Below are 20,391 nucleotides of genomic sequence, written 5' to 3' on the forward strand. Positions count from 1 at the left end.
GGTCGCAGTGGAATAAAAAGACAATATCAATGCCCCGTGGAAAAGACTTGGAGGGTCACAGCAGCTTAACAAGACGGTTTTAATGCCCCTTGGAAGAGTGGTGGAGGTTGCAGTGGAATAAAAAGACAATATTAATGCCCCGTGGAAGAGACATGGAGGTCACAGTAGCTTAACAAGACGGTTTTAATGCCCATTGGAAATGTGGTGGAGTACAGAGTGGTTTAAAAAGAAAGTTTTAATGCCCCTTGGCAGAGAAGTGGAGGTCGCAGCAGCTAAACAAGATGGTTTTAATGCCCCTTGGAAGAGTGGTGGAGGTCGCAGTGGAATAAAAAGACAATATCAATGCCCCGTGGAAGAGACGTGGAGGTCACAGTAGCTTAACCAGACAAATTTAATGCCCCTTGGAAGAGTGGTGGAGGACGCAGTGGAATGAAAAGACAATATCAATATCCCGTTTAAGAGACATGGAGGTAACAGTAGCATAAAAAGACGGTTTTAATGCCCCTTGGAAGAGCTGTGGAGTTCAGAGAGATTTAAAAAGATGGCTTTAATGTCCCTTGGTAGAGACATGGAGGTCACAGTAGCTTAACAAGACAGTTTTCGTGCCCCTTGGAAAAGTGGTGGAGGTTACATTGGAATAAAAAGACATTACCAGTGCCCCATGGAAGAGACATGGAGGTCACAGTAGCTTAACAAGACGGTTTTATTTCCAACTTGTAAGAGTGGTGGACGTCGCAGTGGAATAAAAATACAATATCATTGCCGCGTGGAAGAGACGTGGAGGTCACAATAGATTATCAAGACGGATTTAATGCCCCTTGGCAGAACTGTGGAGTTCAGAGTGGTTTAACAAGACGGTTTTAATGCCCCTTGGAAAAGAGGTGAAGGTCACAGTAGCTTAACAAGACGGTTTTAATGCCCCTTGGAAGAGTGGTGGAGGTCTTAGTGGAATAAAAAGACATTATCAATGCCCCTTGGAAGATTGGTGGAGGTCACAGTGGAATAAAAAGACAATATCAATACCCCGTGGAAGAGACGTGGAGATCACAGTAGCTTAACAAGAAGGTTTAATGCCCCTTGGGAGAGTGGTGGAGGTTACAGTGGAATATAAAGACAATATCAATTCCCCGTAAAAGAGACGTGGAAGTCAAAGTAGCTTAATAAGACGGATTTAATGCCCCTTGGAAGAGCTGTGGAGTTCAGAGTGGTTTAACAAGACGGTTTTAATTCCCCTTGGAAGAGACGTGGAGGTCACAGTAGCTTAAGAGGAAAGGTTTAATGCCCCTTGGAAGAGTGGTGGAGGTTACAGTGGAATATAAAGACAATATTAATGCCCAGTGGAAGAGAAGAGGAGGTCACAGTAGCGTAACAATACGATTTTAATGCCTCTTGGAAGAGTGGTGGTGGTTCGCAGTATAATAAAATGACAATATCAATGCCCCTTGGAAGAGTGGTGGAGGTCGTAGTGGAATAAAAAGACAATATCAATACCCAGTGGAAGAGACGTGAAGGTCACAGTAGCTTAACAAGACGATTTTAATGCCCCTTGGAAGAGTGGTGGAGGTTACAGCGGAATAAAAAGACAATATCAATGCCCCGTGGAAGAGACGAGGAGGTCACAGTGGCTTAACAAGACAGTTTTATTGCCCCTTGGAAGAGTGGTTGTGATTGCAGTGGAATAAAAAGACAATATCATTGCCGCGTGGAAGACACATGGAGGTCACAGTAGATTATCAAGACGGTTTTAATGCACCTTGGCAGAGCTGTGGAGTTCAGAGTGGTTTAACAAGACGATTTTAATGTCCCTTGGAAGAGATGTGAAGGTCACAGTAGCTTTACAAGACGATTTTAATGCCCCTTGGAAGAGTGGTGGAGGTTACAGTGGAATAAAAACACTACATCAATGCCCAGTAGAAGAGACGTGGAGGTCACATTAGGTTAACCAGATAATTTTAATGCCCCTTGGCAGAGGGCAGAGCTGTGGAGTTCAGAGTGGCTTAACAAGACGATTTTAATGCCCCTTGGAAGAGACATGAAGGTAACTGTAGCTTAACAAGACGGTTTTAATGCCCCTTGGAAGAGTGGTGGAGGTTACAATGGAATAAAAAGACAATATCAATGCCCCGTGGAATAGACGTGGAGGTCACAGTAGCTTAGCAAGATGTTTTTTTTGCCCCTTGGAAGAGTAGTGGAGGTCGCAATGGAAAAAAAAGAAAATATCAATCACCCTTGGAGGAGTGGTGGAGGTCGCAGTGGAATAAAAACACAATATCAATGCCTCGTGGAAGAGACGTGAAGGTCATAGTAGCGTAGCAAGACGGTTTTAAAGCCCTTTGGAAGAGTCGTGGAGGTTACAGTGGAATAAAAAGACAATATCAATGCCCCGTGGAAGAGACGTGGAGGTCACAGTAGCTTAACAAGACTGTTTTAATGTACCTTGGAAGAGTGGTGGAGATCGCAGTGGAATATAAAGATAATATGAATGCCCCTTGGAAAAGTGGTGGATATCACAATGGAAAAAAGACAATATCAATGCCCCGTGGAAGAAATGTGGTGGTCACAGCAGCTTAACAATACGGTTTTAATACCCCTTTGAAGAGTGATGGAGGTCGCAGTGGAATAAAAAGACAATGTCAATGCCCCGTGGAAGAGACGTGGATGTCACAGTAGCTTAACAAGACGGTTTTAATGCCCCTTCGATGAGTGGTGGTGGTCGCAGTGGAATAAAAAGACAATATCAATGCCCCTTGGAAAAGTGGTGAAGGTCGCAGTGGAATAAAAAGACAAAATCAATGCCCAGTGGAAGAGACGTGAAGGTCACATTAACTTAACAAGACGGTTTTAATGCCCCTTGGAAGAGTGGTGGAGGTTACAGCGGAATAAAAAGACAATATCAATGCCCCGAGGAAGAGACGCGGAGGTCACAGTGGCTTAACAAGACAGTTTTATTGCCCCTTTGAAGAGTGGTTGTGATCGCAGTGGAATAAAAAGAAAATATCATTGCCACGTAGAAGAGACATGGAGGTCACAGTAGATTATCAAGACGGTTTTAATGCACCTTGGCAGAGCTGTGGAGTTCAGAGTGGTTTAACAAGACGATTTTAATGTCCCTTGGAAGAGATGTGAAGGTCACAGTAGCTTTACAAGATGATTTTAATGCCCATTGGAAGAGTGGTGGAGGTTACAGTGGAATAAAAACACTACATCAATGCGTAGTGGAAGAGACGTGGAGGTCACATTAGGTTAACCAGATAATTTTAATGCCCCTTGGCAGAGGACAGAGCTGTGGAGTTCAGAGTGGCTTAACAAGACGGTTTTAATGCCCCCTGGAAGAGACGTGAAGGTAACTGTAGCTTAACAAGACGGTTTTAATGCCCCTTGGAAAAGTGGTGGAGGTTACAATGGAATAAAAAGACAATATCAATGCCCCGTGGAATAGACGTGGAGGTCACAGAAGCTTAGCAAGATGTTTTTTTTGCCCCTTGGAAGAGTAGTGGAGGTCGCAATGGAAAAAAAAGAAAATATCAATCACCCTTGGAGGAGTGGTGGAGGTCGCAGTGGAATAAAAACACAATATCAATGCCCCGTGGAAGAGATGTCAAGGTCATAGTAGCGTAACAAGACGGTTTTAAAGCCCTTTGGAAGAGTCGTGGAGGTTACAGTGGAATAAAAAGACAATATCAATGCCCCGTGGAAGAGACGTGGAGGTCAGAGTAGCTTAACAAGACGGTTTTATTACCCACTTGTAAGAGTGGTGGATGTCGCAGTGGAATAAAAAGACAATATCATTGCCGCGTGGAAGAGACGTGGAGGTCACAGTAGATTATCAAGACGGTTTTAATGCCCCTTGGCAGAACTGTGGAGCTCAGAGTGGTTTAACAAGACGGTTTTATTGCCCCTTGGAAGAAAGGTGAAAGTCACAGTAGCTTAACAAGATGGTTTTAATGCCCCTTAGAAGAGTGGTGGAGGTTACAGTGGAATAAAAAGACAATATCAATGCCCCGTGGAAGAGACGTGGAGATCACAGTAGCTTAAAAAGATGATTTTAATACTCCTTGGAAGAGTGGTGAAGGTCTCAGTGGAATAAAAAGACAATATCAATGCCATGTGGAAGAGACGTGGAGGGCACAGTATCTTAACAAGACGGTTTTAATGCCCCTTGTAAGAGCTGTGGAGTTCAAAGTGGTTTAACAAGACGGTTTAAATGCCCCTTGGAAGAGACGTGGATGTCACAGTAGCTTAAAAGGCTGATTTTAATACTCCTTGGAAGAGTGGTGAAGGTCTCAGTGGATTAAAAAGACAATATCAATACCCCGTGGAAGAGAGGTGGAGGGCACAGTATCTTAACAAGATGGTTTTAATGCCCCTTGGAAGAGCTGTGGAGTACAGAGTGATTTAAAAAGATGGTTTTAATGCCCCTTGGAAGAGTGGTGGAGGTCGTAGTGGAATAAAAAGACAATATCAATGCCCCTTGGAAGACTGGTGGAGGTTGCAGTGGAATAAAAAGACAATATCAATATCCCGTGGAAGAGATGTGGAGATCACAGTAGATTAACAAGACAGTTTTAATGCCCCTTGGAAGAGCGGTGGAAGTCGCAGTGGAAGAAAAAGACAATATCAATGCCCCGTGGAAGGGACGTGGAGGTCAAAGTAGCTTAATAAGACGGTTTTAATGCCCCTTCGAAGAGCTCTGGAGTTCAAAGTGGTGTAACAAGATGGTTTTAATGCCCCTTGGAAGAGACGTGGAGGTCACTGTAGCCTAACAAGACGGTTTTAATTCCCCTTGTAAGAGCAGTGGAGTTCAGAGTGGTTAAACAAGACGGTTTAAATGCCCCTTGGAAGAGACGTGGATGTCACAGTAGCTTAAAAAGATGATTTTAATACTCCTTGGAAGAGTGGTGAAGGTCTCAGTGGAATAAAAAGACAATATCAATGCCCCGTGGAAGAGACGTGGAGGGCACAGTATCTTAACAAGACGGTTTTAATGCCCCTTGGAAGAGCTGTGGAGTACAGAGTGGTTTAACAAGACGGTTTTAATGCCCCTTGGAAGAGTGGTGGAGGTCGTAGTGGAATAAAAAGACAATATCAATGCCACTTGGAAGACTGGTGGAGGTTGCAGTGGAATAAAAAGACAATATCAATGCCCCGTGGAAGAGACGTGGAGGTCACAGTAGCTTAACAAGATGGTTTCATTGCCCCTTGGAAGAGTGGTGAAGGTCGCAGTGGAATAAAAACACTACATGAATGCCAAGTGGAAGAGACGTGGAGGTCACATTAGGTTAACCATATAATTTCAATGCACCTTGGCAGAGAGCAGAGCTGTGGAGTTCAGAGTGGCTTAACAAGACGGTTTTAATGCCCCTTGGAAGAGACGTGATGGTAACTTTAGCTTAACAAGACGGTTTTAATGCCCCTTGGAAGAGAGGTTGAGGTTACAATGGAATAAAAAGACAATATCAATGCCCCATGGAAGAGACGTGGAGGTCACAGTAGCTTAGCAAGATGTTTTTTTTGCCCCTTGGAAGAGTAGTGGAGGTCAAAATGGAAAAAAAAGAAAACCTCAATCACCCTTGGAGGAGTGGTGGAGGACGCAGTGCAATAAAATCCCAATATCAATGCCCCGTGGAAGAGACGTGAAGGTCATAGTAGCGTAACAAGACGGTTTTAAAGCCCTTTGGAAGAGTAGTGGAGGTTACAGTGGAATAAAAAGACAATATCAATGCCCCGTGGAAGAGACGTGGAGGTCACAGTAGCTTAACAAGACTGTTTTTTTGCCCACTTGTAAGAGTGGTGGAAGTCGCAGTGGAATAAAAAGACAATATGATTGCCGCGTGGAAAAGACATGGAGGTCACAGTAGCTTAACAAGACGGTTTTAATGCCCCTTGGCAGAACTGTGGAGTTCATAGTGGTTTAACAAAACGGTTTTAATGCCCCTTGGAAGAAAGGTGAAAGTCACAGTAGCTTAACAAGATGGTTTTAATGCCCCTTGGAAGAGTGGTGAAGGTTACAGTGGAATAAAAAGACAATATCAATGCCCCGTGGAAGAGACGTGGATGTCACAGTAGCTTAAAAAGATGATTTTAATACTCCTTGGAACAGTGGTGAAGGTCTCAGTGGAATAAAAAGACAATATCAATGCCCCGTGGAAGAGACATGGAGGGCACAGTATCTTAACAAGACGGTTTTAATGCCCCTTGGAAGAGCTGTGGAGAACAGAGTGGTTTAACAAGACGGTTTTAATGCCCCTTGGAAGAGTGGTGGAGGTCGTAGTGGAATAAAAAGACAATATCAATGCCTCTTGGAAGACTTGTGGAGGTTGCAGTGGAAAAAAAAGACAATATCAATGCCCCGTGGAAGAGACGTGGAGGTCACAGTAGCTTAGCAAGACGGTTTCATTGCCCCTTGGAAGAGTGGTGAAGGTCGCAGTGTAATAAAAACACTACATCAATGCCCAGTGGAAGAGACGTGGAGGTCACATTAGGTTAACCAGATAATTTTAATGCCCCTTGGCAGAGAGCAGAGCTGTGGAGTTCAGAGTGGCTTAACAAGACGGTTTAATGCCCCTTGGTGGCTTAACAAGACGGTTTAATGCCCCTTGGAAGAGACGTGAAGGTAACTAGCTTAACAAGACGGTTTTAATGCCCCTTGGAAGAGTGGTGGAGATTACAATGGAATAAAAAGACAATATCAATGCCCCGTGGAATAGACGTGGAGGTCACAGTAGCTTAGCAAGATGGTTTTTTTGCCCCTTGGAAGAGTAGTGGAGGTCGCAATGGAAAAAAAAGAAAACATCAATCGCCCTTGGAGGATTGGTGGAGGGCGCAGTGGAATAAAAACACAATATCAATGCCCCGTGGAAGAGACGTGAAGGTCATAGTAGCGTAACAAGACGGTTTTAAAGCCCTTTGGAAGAGTGGTGGAGTTCGCAGTGGAATAAAAAGACAATATCAATGCCCCGTGCAAGAGACGTGGAGGTCACAGTAGCTTAACAAGATAGTTTTAATGGCCCTTAGAAAAGTGGTGGAGGTTGCAGTGGAATAAAAAGACAATATCAATGCCACTTGGAAGAGTGGTGGAGGTCGTATTGGACTAAAAAGACAATATCAATTCCCCGTGAAAGAGACATGGAGGTCACAGAAGCTTAACAAAATGGTTTTCATGCCCCTTGGAAGAGTGGTGGAGGTAGCAGTGGAATAAAAAGACAAAATCAATGCCCTGTGGAAGAGACGTTTATGTCAGAGTAGCTTAACAAGACGGTTTTAATGCCCCTTGGAAGAGCTGTGGAGTACAGAGTGGTTTAACAAGATGCTTGTAATGCCCCTTGGAAGAGACGTGGAGGTAGCAGTAGCTTAACAAGACAGTTTTAATGCCTCTTGGAAGAGTGTTGGAGGTTACAGTGAAAAAAAAAAGACAATATCAATGCCCTGTGGAAGAGACGTGGAGGCCACAGTAGCTTAACAAGAAACTTTTTAATGCCCCTTGGCAGAGCTGTGGCATTCAGAGTGGTTTAACAAGAAGGATTTAATGCCCCTTGGAAGAGACGTGAAGATCACAGTAGCTTAAAAAGACAGTTTTAATGCCCCTTGGAAGAGTGGTGGAGGTTACAGTGGAATAAAAAGACAATATGAATGCCCCGTGGAAGAGACATAGAGGTCACAGTAGCTTAACAAGACGATTTTCATGCCCCTTCAAAGAGTGGTGGTGGTAGAAGTGGAATAAAAAGTCAATATCAATGCCCCTTGGAAGAGTGGTGTAGGTCGCAGTGGGATAAAAAGACAATATCAATGCCCCGTGGAAGAGACGTAGAGGTCACAGTAGCTTAAGAAGATGGTTTTAATGCCCATTGGAAAAGTGGTGGAGGTAGCAGTGGAATAAAAAGACAGTATCAATGCCCCGTGGAACAGACGTGGAGGTCACAGTAGCTTAACAAAACGGTTTTAATGCCCCTTCGAAGAGTGGTGGTGGTCGCAGTGGAATAAAAAGACAATATCAATGCCCCTTGGAAGAGTGGTGGAGGTCACAGTGGAATTAAAAGACAATATCAATGCCAAGTGGAAGAGACGTGGAGGTCACAGTAGCTTTACAAGACGGTTTTAATGCCCCTTGGAAGAGTGGTGGAGGTTACAGTGGAATAAAAAGACAATATCAATGCCCCGTGGAAGAGACGTGGAGATCACAGTAGCTTAACAAGACGGTTTCAATGTCCCTTGGAAGAGTGGTGGAGATCGCAGTGGAATATAAAGATAATATCAATGCCCCTTGGAAGAGTGGTGGAGATCACAGTGGAAAAAAGACAATATCAATGCCCCGTGGAAGAGATGTGGTGGTCACAGCAGCTTACCAATACGGTTTTAATACCCCTTTGAAGAGTGATGGAGGTCGCAGTGGAATAAAAAGACAATATCAATGCCCCGTGGAAGAGACGTGGATGTCACAGTAGCTTAACAAGACCGTTTTAATGCCCCTTCGAAGAGTGGTGGTGGTCGCAGTGGAATAAAAAGACAATATCAATGCCCCTTGGAAGAGTGGTTGAGGTCGCAGTGGAATAAAATGTCAATATCAATGGCCCATGAAAGAGACGTAGAGGTCACAGTAGCTTAACAAGACGGTTTTAATGCACCTTCGAAGAGTGGTGGTGGTCGCAGTGGAATAAAAAGAAAATATCAATGCCACTTGGAAGAGTGGTGGATGTAGCAGTGGAATAAAAAGACAATGTCAATGCCCATTGGAAAAGTGGTGGAGGTAGCAGTGGAATAAAAAGACAAAATCAATGCCCCTTGGATGAGACGTGGAGGCCACAGTAGCTTAACAAGGCGGTTTTAATGCCCCTTGGAAGAGTGGTGGAGGTCGCAGTGGAATAAAAAGACAATATCAATGCCCCGTGGAAGAGACGAGGAGGTCACAGTAGCTTAACAAGACGGTTTTAATGCCCGTTCGAAGAGTGGTGGTGGTCGCAGTGGAATAAAAAAAAAATATCACTGCCACTTGGAAGAGTGGTGGATGTAGCAGTGGAATAAAAAGACAATATCAATGCCCCGTGGAAGAGACATGGAGGTCACAGTAGCTTTACAAAATGGTTTTAATGCCCCTTGGAAGAGTGGTGGAGGTTACAGTGGAATAAAAAGACAATATCAATGCCCCGTGGAAGAGACGTGGAGATCACAGTAGCTTAACAAGACGGTTTCAATGTCCCTTGGAAGAGTGGTGGAGATCGCAATGGAATATAAAGATAATATCAATGCCCCTTGGAAGAGTGGTGGAGATCACAGTGGAAAAAAGACAATATCAATGCCCCGTGGAAGAGACGTGGTGGTCACAGCACCTTAACAATACGGTTTTCATGCCCCTTTGAAGAGTGATGGAGGTCGAAGAGGAATAAAAAGACATTATCATTGCCCCGTGGAAGAGACGTCGAGGTCAAAGTAGCTTAATAACATGGTTTTACAGCCCCTTGGAAGAGCTGTGGAATTCAGAGTGGTTTAACAAGACGGTGTTAATGCCCCTTGGAGGAGACATGGATGTCACAGTAGGTTAACAAGACGGTTTTAATGCCCCTTGGAAGAGTGGTGGAGGTCTCAGTGGAAAAAAAAGACAATATCAATGCCCAGTTGAAGAGACGTGGAGGTCACAGTAGCTTAACAAAACAGTTTTAATGCCCTTTGAAAGAGTGGTGGAGGTCGCAGTGGAATAAAAAGACAATATCAATGCCCCGTGGAAAAGACTTGGAGGTCACAATAGCTTAACAAGACGGTTTTAATGCACCTTGGAAGAGAGGTGGAGGTTGCAGTGGAATAAAAAGACAATATTAATGCCCCGTGGAAAAGACGTGGAGGTCACAGTAGCTTAACAAGACGGTTGTAATGCCCCTTGGAAATGTGGTGGAGTACAGAGTGGTTTAACAAGAAAGTTTTAATGCCCCTTCGCAGAGAAGTGGAGGTCACAGTAGCTTAACATGATGGTTTTAATGCCCCTTGGAAGAGTTGTGGAGGTCGCAGTGGAATAAAAAGACAATATCCATGCCCCGTGGAAGAGACGTGGAGGTCACAGTAACTTAACAAGACAAATATAGTGCCGCTTGGAAGAGTGGTGGAGGACGCAGTGGAATGAAAAGACAATATTAATTTCCCGTGGAAGAGACATGAAGGTAACAGTAGCATAATAAGACGGTTTTAATGCCCCTTGGAAGAGCTGTTGTGTTCAGAGAGGTTTAAAAAGATGGTTTTAATGTCCCTTGGAAGAGACATGGAGGTCACAGTAGCTTAACAAGATGGTTTTTCTGCCCCTTGGAAAAGTGGTGGAGGTTACATTGGAATAAAAAGACATTATCAGTGCCCCATGGAAGAGACATGGAGGTCACAGGAGCTTAAAAAGACGGTTTTATTTCCAACTTGTAAGAGTGGTGGACGTAGCAGTGGAATAAAAATACAATATCATTGCCGCGTGGAAGAGACGTGGAGGTCACAGAAGATTATCAAGACGGATTTAATGCCCCTTGGCAGAACTGTGGAGTTCAGAGTGGTTTAACAAGACGGTTTTAATGCCCCTTGGAAAAGAGGTGAAGGTCACAGTAGCTTAACAAGATGGTTTTAATGCCCCTTGGAAGAGTGGTGGAGGTCTTAGTGGAAGAAAAAGACATTATCAATGCCCCTTGGAAGATTGGTGGAGGTCACAGTGGAATAAAAAGACAATATCAATACCCTGTGGAAGAGACGTGGAGATCACAGTAGCTTAACAATATGGTTTTAATGCCCCTTGGAAGAGCTGTGGAGTACAGAGTGATTTAACAAAATGGTTTTAATGCCCCTTGGAAGAGTGGTGGAGGTTACAGTGGAATATAAAGACAATATCAATTCCCCGTAAAAGAGACGTGGAGGTCAAAGTAGCTTAATAAGAAGGTTTTAATGCCCCTTGGAAGAGCTGTTGAGTTCAGAGTGGTTTAGCAAGACGGTTTTAATTCCCCCTGGAAGAGACGTGGAGGTCACAGTAGTTTAACAAGAAGGTTTAATGCCCCTTGGAAGAGTGGTGGAGGTTACAGTGGAATATAAAGACAATATTAATGCCCAGTGGAAGAGAAGAGGAGGTCACAGTAGCGTAACAAGACGATTTTAATGCCTCTTGGAAGAGTGGTGGTGGTTCGCAGTATAATAAAATGACAATATCAATGCCGCTTGGAAGAGTGATGGAGGTCGCAGTGGAATAAAAAGACAATATCAATGCCCAGTGGATGAGACGTGAAGGTCACAGTAGCTTAACAAGACGGTTTTAATTCCCCTTGGAAGAGGGGTGGAGGTTACAGCGGAATAAAAAGACAATATCAATGCCCCGTGGAAGAGACGTGGAGGTCACAGTGGCTTAACAAGACAGTTTTATTGCACCTTGGAAGAGTGGTTGTGATCGCAGTGGAATAAAAAGACAATATCATTGCCGTGTGGAAGAGACATTCAGGTCACAGTAGATTATCAAGACGGTTTTAATGCACCTTGGCAGAGCTGTGGAGTTCAGAGTGGTTTAACAAGATGATTTTAATGTCCCTTGGAAGAGATGTGAAGGTCATAGTAGCTTTACAAGACGATTTTAATGCCCCTTGGAAGAGTGGTGGAGGTTACAGTGGAATAAAAACACTATATCAATGCCCAGTGGAAGAGGCGTGGAGGTCACATTAGGTTAACCAGATAATTTTAATGCCCCTTGGCAGAGGGCAGAGCTGTGGTGTTCAGAGTGGCTTAACAAGACGGTTTTAATGCCCCTTGGAAGAGACGTGAAGGTAACTGTAGCTTAACAAGACGGTTTTAATGCCCCTTGGAAGAGTGGTGGAGGATACAATGGAATAAAAAGACAATATCAATGACCCGTGGAATAGACGTGGAGGTCACAGTAGCTTAGCAAGATGTTTTTTTTGCCCCTTGGAAGAGTAGTGGAGGTCGCAATGGAAAAAAAAAGAAACTATCAATCACCCTTGGAGGAGTGGTGGAGGTCGCAGTGGAATAAAAACACAATATCAGTGCCCCGTGGAAGAGACGTGAAGGTCATGGTAGCGTAACAAGACGGTTTTAAAGCCCTTTGGAAGAGTCGTGGAGTTTACAGTGGAATAAGAAGACAATATCAATGCCCCGTGGAAGAGAGGTTGAGGTCACAGTAGCTTAACAAGACGGTTTTATTGCCCACTTGTAAGAGTGGTGGAAGTCACAGTTAAATAAAAAGACAATATCATTGCCGCGTGGAAGAGAGGTGGAGGTCACAGTAGATTATCAAGACGGTTTTAATGCCCCTTGGCAGAACTGTGGAGTTCGGAGTGGTTTAACAAGACGGTTTTAATGCCCCTTGGAAGAAATGTGAAATTCACAGTAGCTTAACAAGATGGTTTTAATGCCCCTTGAAAGAGTGGTGGAGGTTACAGTGGAATAAAAAGACAATATCAATGCCCCGTGGAAGAGACGTGGAGATCACAGTAGCTTAAAAAGATGATATTAATGCCCCTTGTAAGAGCTGTGGAGTTCAGAGTGGTTTAACAAGACCGTTTAAATGCCCCGTGGAAGAGACGTGGAGGGCACAGTATCTTAACAAGATGGTTTTAATGCCCCTTGGAAGAGCTGTGGAGTACAGAGTGGTTTAACAAGATGGTTTTAATGCCCGTTGGAAGAGTGGTGAAGGTCGTAGTGGAATAAAAAGACAATATCAATGTCCCTTGGAAGACTGGTGGAGGTTGCAGTGGAATAAAAATACAATATCAATATCCCGTGGAAGAGATGTGGAGATCACAGTAGATTAACAAGACAGTTTTAATGTCCCTTGGAAGAGTGGTGGAAGTCGCAGTGGAATAAAAAGACAATATCAATGCCCCGTGGAAGGGACGTGGAGGTCAAAGTAGCTTAATAAGACAGTTTTAATGCCCCGTGGAAGAGCTCTGGAGTTCAGAGTGGTGTAACAAGACGGTTTTAATGCCCCTTGGAAGAGACGTGGAGGTCACAGTAGCTTAACAAGATGGTTTTTCTGCCCCTTGGAAAAGTGGTGGAGGTTACATTGGAATAAAAAGACATTATCAGTGCCCCATGGAAGAGACATGGAGGTCACAGGAGCTTAAAAAGACGGTTTTATTTCCAACTTGTAAGAGTGGTGGACGTAGCAGTGGAATAAAAATACAATATCATGGCCGCGTGGAAGAGATGTGGAGGTCACAGAAGATTATCAAGACGGATTTAATGCCCCTTGGCAGAACTGTGGAGTTCAGAGTGGTTTAACAAGACGGTTTTAATGCCCCTTGGAAAAGAGGTGAAGGTCACAGTAGCTTAATAAGATGGTTTTAATGCCCCTTGGAAGAGTGGTGGAGGTCTTAGTGGAAGAAAAAGACATTATCAATGCCCCTTGGAAGATTGGTGGAGGTCACAGTGGAATAAAAAGACAATATCAATACCCTGTGGAAGAGACGTGGAGATCACAGTAGCTTAACAAGATGGTTTTAATGCCCCTTGGAAGAGCTGTGGAGTACAGAGTGATTTAACAAGATGGTTTTAATGCCCCTTGGAAGAGTGGTGGAGGTTACAGTGGAATATAAAGACAATATCAATTCCCCGTAAAAGAGACGTGGAGGTCAAAGTAGCTTAATAAGAAGGTTTTAATGCCCCTTGGAAGAGCTGTTGAGTTCAGAGTGGTTTAGCAAGACGGTTTTAATTCCCCCTGGAAGAGACGTGGAGGTCACAGTAGTTTAACAAGAAGGTTTAATGCCCCTTGGAAGAGTGGTGGAGGTTACAGTGGAATATAAAGACAATATTAATGCCCAGTGGAAGAGAAGAGGAGGTCACAGTAGCGTAACAAGACGATTTTAATGCCTCTTGGAAGAGTGGTGGTGGTTCGCAGTATAATAAAATGACAATATCAATGCCGCTTGGAAGAGTGATGGAGGTCGCAGTGGAATAAAAAGACAATATCAATGCCCAGTGGATGAGACGTGAAGGTCACAGTAGCTTAACAAGACGGTTTTAATTCCCCTTGGAAGAGGGGTGGAGGTTACAGCGGAATAAAAAGACAATATCAATGCCCCGTGGAAGAGACGTGGAGGTCACAGTGGCTTAACAAGACAGTTTTATTGCACCTTGGAAGAGTGGTTGTGATCGCAGTGGAATAAAAAGACAATATCATTGCCGTGTGGAAGAGACATTCAGGTCACAGTAGATTATCAAGACGGTTTTAATGCACCTTGGCAGAGCTGTGGAGTTCAGAGTGGTTTAACAAGATGATTTTAATGTCCCTTGGAAGAGATGTGAAGGTCATAGTAGCTTTACAAGACGATTTTAATGCCCCTTGGAAGAGTGGTGGAGGTTACAGTGGAATAAAAACACTATATCAATGCCCAGTGGAAGAGGCGTGGAGGTCACATTAGGTTAACCAGATAATTTTAATGCCCCTTGGCAGAGGGCAGAGCTGTGGTGTTCAGAGTGGCTTAACAAGACGGTTTTAATGCCCCTTGGAAGAGACGTGAAGGTAACTGTAGCTTAACAAGACGGTTTTAATGCCCCTTGGAAGAGTGGTGGAGGATACAATGGAATAAAAAGACAATATCAATGACCCGTGGAATAGACGTGGAGGTCACAGTAGCTTAGCAAGATGTTTTTTTTGCCCCTTGGAAGAGTAGTGGAGGTCGCAATGGAAAAAAAAAGAAACTATCAATCATCCTTGGAGGAGTGGTGGAGGTCGCAGTGGAATAAAAACACAATATCAGTGCCCCGTGGAAGAGACGTGAAGGTCATGGTAGCGTAACAAGACGGTTTTAAAGCCCTTTGGAAGAGTCGTGGAGTTTACAGTGGAATAAGAAGACAATATCAATGCCCCGTGGAAGAGAGGTTGAGGTCACAGTAGCTTAACAAGACGGTTTTATTGCCCACTTGTAAGAGTGGTGGAAGTCACAGTTAAATAAAAAGACAATATCATTGCCGCGTGGAAGAGAGGTGGAGTTCACAGTAGATTATCAAGACGGTTTTAATGCCCCTTGGCAGAACTGTGGAGTTCGGAGTGGTTTAACAAGACGGTTTTAATGCCCCTTGGAAGAAATGTGAAATTCACAGTAGCTTAACAAGATGGTTTTAATGCCCCTTGGAAGAGTGGTGGAGGTTACAGTGGAATAAAAAGACAATATCAATGCCCCGTGGAAGAGACGTGGAGATCACAGTAGCTTAAAAAGATGATATTAATGCCCCTTGTAAGAGCTGTGGAGTTCAGAGTGGTTTAACAAGACCGTTTAAATGCCCCGTGGAAGAGACGTGGAGGGCACAGTATCTTAACAAGATGGTTTTAATGCCCCTTGGAAGAGCTGTGGAGTACAGAGTGGTTTAACAAGATGGTTTTAATGCCCGTTGGAAGAGTGGTGAAGGTCGTAGTGGAATAAAAAGACAATATCAATGTCCCTTGGAAGACTGGTGGAGGTTGCAGTGGAATAAAAAGACAATATCAATATCCCGTGGAAGAGATGTGGAGATCACAGTAGATTAACAAGACAGTTTTAATGCCCCTTGGAAGAGTGGTGGAAGTCGCAGTGGAATAAAAAGACAATATCAATGCCCCGTGGAAGGGACGTGGAGGTCAAAGTAGCTTAATGAGACAGTTTTAATGCCCCGTGGAAGAGCTCTGGAGTTCAGAGTGGTGTAACAAGACGGTTTTAATGCCCCTTGGAAGAGACGTGGAGGTCACAGTAGCCTAACAAGATGGTTTTAATGCCCCTTGTAAGAGCAGTGGAGTTCAGAGTGGTTTAACAAGACGGTTTAAATGTCCCTTGGAAGGGACGTGGAGGGCACAGTATCTTAACAAGACAGTTTTAATGCCCCTTGGAAGAAAGGTGAAAGTCACAGTAGCTTAACAAGATGGTTTTAATGCCCCTTGGAAGAGTGGTGAAGGTTACAGTGGAATAAAAAGACAATATCAATGCCCCGTGGAAGAGACGTGGAGAACACAGTAGCTTAAAAAGATGATTTTAATACTCCTTGGAAGAGTGGTGAAGGTCTCAGTGGAATAAAAAGACAATATCAATGCCCTGTGGAAGAGACGTGGAGGGCACAGTATCTTAACAAGACGGTTTTAATGCCCCTTGTAAGAGCTGTGGAGTTCAGAGTGGTTTAACAAGATGGTTTAAATGCCCCTTGGAAGAGACGTGGATGTCACAGTAGTTAAAAAGATGATTTTAATACTCCTTGGAAGAGTGGTGAAGGTCTCAGTGGATTAAAAAGACAATATCAATGCCCCGTAGAAGAGACGTGGAGGGCACAGTATCTTAACAAGATGGTTTTAATGCCCCTTGGAAGAGCTGTGGAGTACAGAGTGGTTTAACAAGATGGTTTTAATGCCCCTTGGAAGTGTGGTGGAGGTCGTAGTGGAATAAAAAGACAATATCAATGCCCCTTGGAAGACTGGTGGAGGTTACAGTGGAATAAAAAGACAATATCAATATCCCGTGGAAGAGATGTGGAGATCACAGTAGATTAACAAGACAGTTTTAATGCCCCTTGAAATAGTGGTGGAAGTCGCAGTGGAATAAAAAGACAATATCAATGCCCCGTGGAAGGGACGTGGAGGTCAAAGTAGCTTAATAAGATGGTTTTAAAGCCCCTTGGAAGAGCTCTGGAGTTCAAAGTGGTGTAACAAGATGGTTTTAATGCCCCTTGGAAGAGACGTGGTGGTCACTGTAGCCTAATAAGACGGTTTTAATGCCCCTTGTAAGAGCAGTGGAGTTCAGAGTGGTTAAATAAGACAGTTTAAATGCCCCTTGGAAGAGACGTGGATGTCACAGTAGCTTAAAAAGATGATTTTAATACTCCTTGGAACAGTGGTGAAGGTCTCAGTGGAATAAAAAGACAATATCAATGCCCCGTGGAAGAGACATGGAGGGCACAGTATCTTAACAAGACGGTTTTAATGCCCCTTGGAAGAGCTGTGGAGAACAGAGTGGTTTAACAAGACGGTTTTAATGCCCCTTGGAAGAGTGGTGGAGGTCGTAGTGTAATAAAAATACAATATCAATGTCCCTTGGAAGACTGGTGGAGGTTGCAGTGGAATAAAAAGACAATATCAATATCCCGTGGAAGAGATGTGGAGATCACAGTAGATTAACAAGACAGTTTTATTGCCCCTTGGAAGAGTGGTGGAAGTCGCAGTGGAATAAAAAGACAATATCAATGCCCCGTGGAAGGGACGTGGAGGTCAAAGTAGCTTAATAAGACAGTTTTAATGCCCCTTGGAAGAGCTCTGGAGTTCAGAGTGGTGTAACAAGACGGTTTTAATGCCCCTTGGAAGAGACGTGGAGGTCACAGTAGCCTAACAAGACGGCTTTAATGCCCCTTGTAAGAGCAGTGGAGTTTAGAGTGGTTTAACAAGACGGTTTAAATGTCCCTTGGAAGGGACGTGGAGGGCACAGTATCTTAACAAGACGGTTTTAATGCCCCTTGGAAGAAAGGTGAAAGTCACAGTAGCTTAACAAGATGGTTTTAATGCCCCTTGGAAGAGTGGTGAAGGTTACAGTGGAATAAAAAGACAATATCAATGCCCCTTGGAAGAGACGTGGATGTCACAGTAGCTTAAAAAGATGATTTTAATACTCCTTGGAACAGTGGTGAAGGTCTCAGTGGAATAAAAAGACAATATCAATGCCCCGTGGAAGAGACATGGAGGGCACAGTATCTTAACAAGACGGTTTTAATGCCCCTTGGAAGAGCTGTGGAGAACAGAGTGGTTTAACAAGACGGTTTTAATGCCCCTTGGAAGAGTGGTGGAGGTCGTAGTGTAATAAAAAGACAATATCAATGTCCCTTGGAAGACTGGTGGAGGTTGCAGTGGAATAAAAAGACAATATCAATATCCCGTGGAAGAGATGTGGAGATCACATTAGATTAACAAGACAGTTTTATTGCCCCTTGGAAGAGTGGTGGAAGTCGCAGTGGAATAAAAAGACAATATCAATGCCCCGTGGAAGGGACGTGGAGGTCAAAGTAGCTTAATAAGACAGTTTTAATGCCCCTTGGAAGAGCTCTGGAGTTCAGAGTGGTGTAACAAGACGGTTTTAATGCCCCTTGGAAGAGACGTGGAGGTCACAGTAGCCTAACAAGACGGCTTTAATGCCCCTTATAAGAGCAGTGGAGTTTAGAGTGGTTTAACAAGACGGTTTAAATGTCCCTTGGAAGGGACGTGGAGGGCACAGTATCTTAACAAGACGGTTTTAATGCCCCTTGGAAGAAAGGTGAAAGTCACAGTAGCTTAACAAGATGGTTTTAATGCCCCTTGGAAGAGTGGTGAAGGTTACAGTGGAATAAAAAGATAATATCAATGCCCCGTGGAAGAGACGTGGAGAACACAGTAGCTTAAAAAGATGATTTTAATACTCCTTGGAAGAGTGGTGAAGGTCTCAGTGGAATAAAAAGACAATATCAATGCCCTGTGGAAGAGACGTGGAGGGCACAGTATCTTAACAAGACGGTTTTAATGCCCCTTGTAAGAGCTGTGGAGTTCAGAGTGGTTTAACAAGATGGTTTAAATGCCCCTTGGAAGAGACGTGGATGTCACAGTAGTTAAAAAGATGATTTTAATACTCCTTGGAAGAGTGGTGAAGGTCTCAGTGGATTAAAAAGACAATATCAATGCCCCGTAGAAGAGACGTGGAGGGCACAGTATCTTAACAAGATGGTTTTAATGCCCCTTGGAAGAGCTGTGGAGTACAGAGTGGTTTAACAAGATGGTTTTAATGCCCCTTGGAAGTGTGGTGGAGGTCGTAGTGGAATAAAAAGACAATATCAATGCCCCTTGGAAGACTGGTGGAGGTTGCAGTGGAATAAAAAGACAATATCAATATCCCGTGGAAGAGATGTGGAGATCACAGTAGATTAACAAGACAGTTTTAATGCCCCTTGGAAGAGTGGTGGAAGTCGCAGTGGAATAAAAAGACAATATCAATGCCCCGTGGAAGGGACGTGGAGGTCAAAGTAGCTTAATAAGACGGTTTTAAAGCCCCTTGGAAGAGCTCTGGAGTTCAAAGTGGTGTAACAAGATGGTTTTAATGCCCCTTGGAAGAGATGTGGAGGTCACTGTAGCCTAATAAGACGGTTTTAATGCCCCTTGTAAGAGCAGTGGAGTTCAGAGTGGTTAAACAAGACAGTTTAGATGCCCCTTGGAAGAGACGTGGATGTCACAGTAGCTTAAAAAGATGATTTTAATACTCCTTGGAACAGTGGTGAAGGTCTCAGTGGAATAAAAAGACAATATCAATGCCCCGTGGAAGACACATGGAGGGCACAGTATCTTAACAAGACGGTTTTAATGCCCCTTGGAAGAGCTGTGGAGAACAGAGTGGTTTAACAAGACGGTTTTAATGCCCCTTGGAAGAGTGGTGGAGGTCGTAGTGGAATAAAAAGACAATATCAATGCCTCTTGGAAGACTGGTGGAGGTTGCAGTGGAAAAAAAAGACAATATCAATGCCACGTGGAAGAGACGTGGAGGTCACAGTAGCTTAGCAAGATGGTTTCATTGCCCCTTGGAAGAGTGGTGAAGGTCGCAATGTAATAAAAACACTACATCAATGCCCAGTGGAAGAGACGTGGAGGTCACATTACGTTAACCAGATAATTTTAATGCCCCTTGGCAGAGAGCAGAGCTGTGGAGTTCAGAGTGGCTTAGCAAGACGGTTTAATGCCCCTTGGAAGAGACGTGAAGGTAACTGTAGCTTAACAAGACGGTTTTAATGCCCCTTGGAAGAGTGGTGGAGGTTACAATGGAATAAAAAGACAATATCAATGCGCCGTGGAATAGACGTGGAGGTCACAGTAGCTTAGCAAGATGTTTTTTTTGCCCCTTGGAAGAGTAGTGGAGGTCGCAATGGAAAAAAAAGAAAACATCAATCGCCCTTGGAGGAGTGGTGGAGGGCGCAGTGGAATAAAAACACAATATCAATGCCCCGTTGAAGAGACGTGAAGGTCATAGTAGCGTAACAAGACGGTTTTAAAGCCCTTTGGAAGAGTGGTGGAGTTCGCAGTAGAATAAAAAGACAATATCAATGCCCCGTGCAAGAGACGTGGAGGTCACAGTAGCTTAACAAGATAGTTTTAATGGCCCTTAGAAAAGTGGTGGAGGTTGCAGTGGAATAAAAAGACAATATCAATGCCACTTGGAAGAGTGGTGGAGGTCGTATTGGACTAAAAAGACAATATCAATTCCCCGTGAAAGAGACATGGAGGTCACAGAAGCTTAACAAAATGGTTTTCATGCCCCTTGGAAGAGTGGTGGAGGTAGCAGTGGAATAAAAAGACAAAATCAATGCCCTGTGGAAGAGACGTTTAGGTCAGAGTAGCTTAACAAGACGGTTTTAATGCCCATTGGAAGAGTAGTGGGGGTCGCTGTGGAATAAAAAGACAATATTAAT

This window comes from Phyllobates terribilis, unplaced genomic scaffold (assembly GCF_046119375.1).
Source record: "Phyllobates terribilis strain yellow unplaced genomic scaffold, ASM4611937v1 Scaffold_1__5_contigs__length_1240528914, whole genome shotgun sequence".
NCBI lineage: Eukaryota > Metazoa > Chordata > Amphibia > Anura > Dendrobatidae > Phyllobates > Phyllobates terribilis.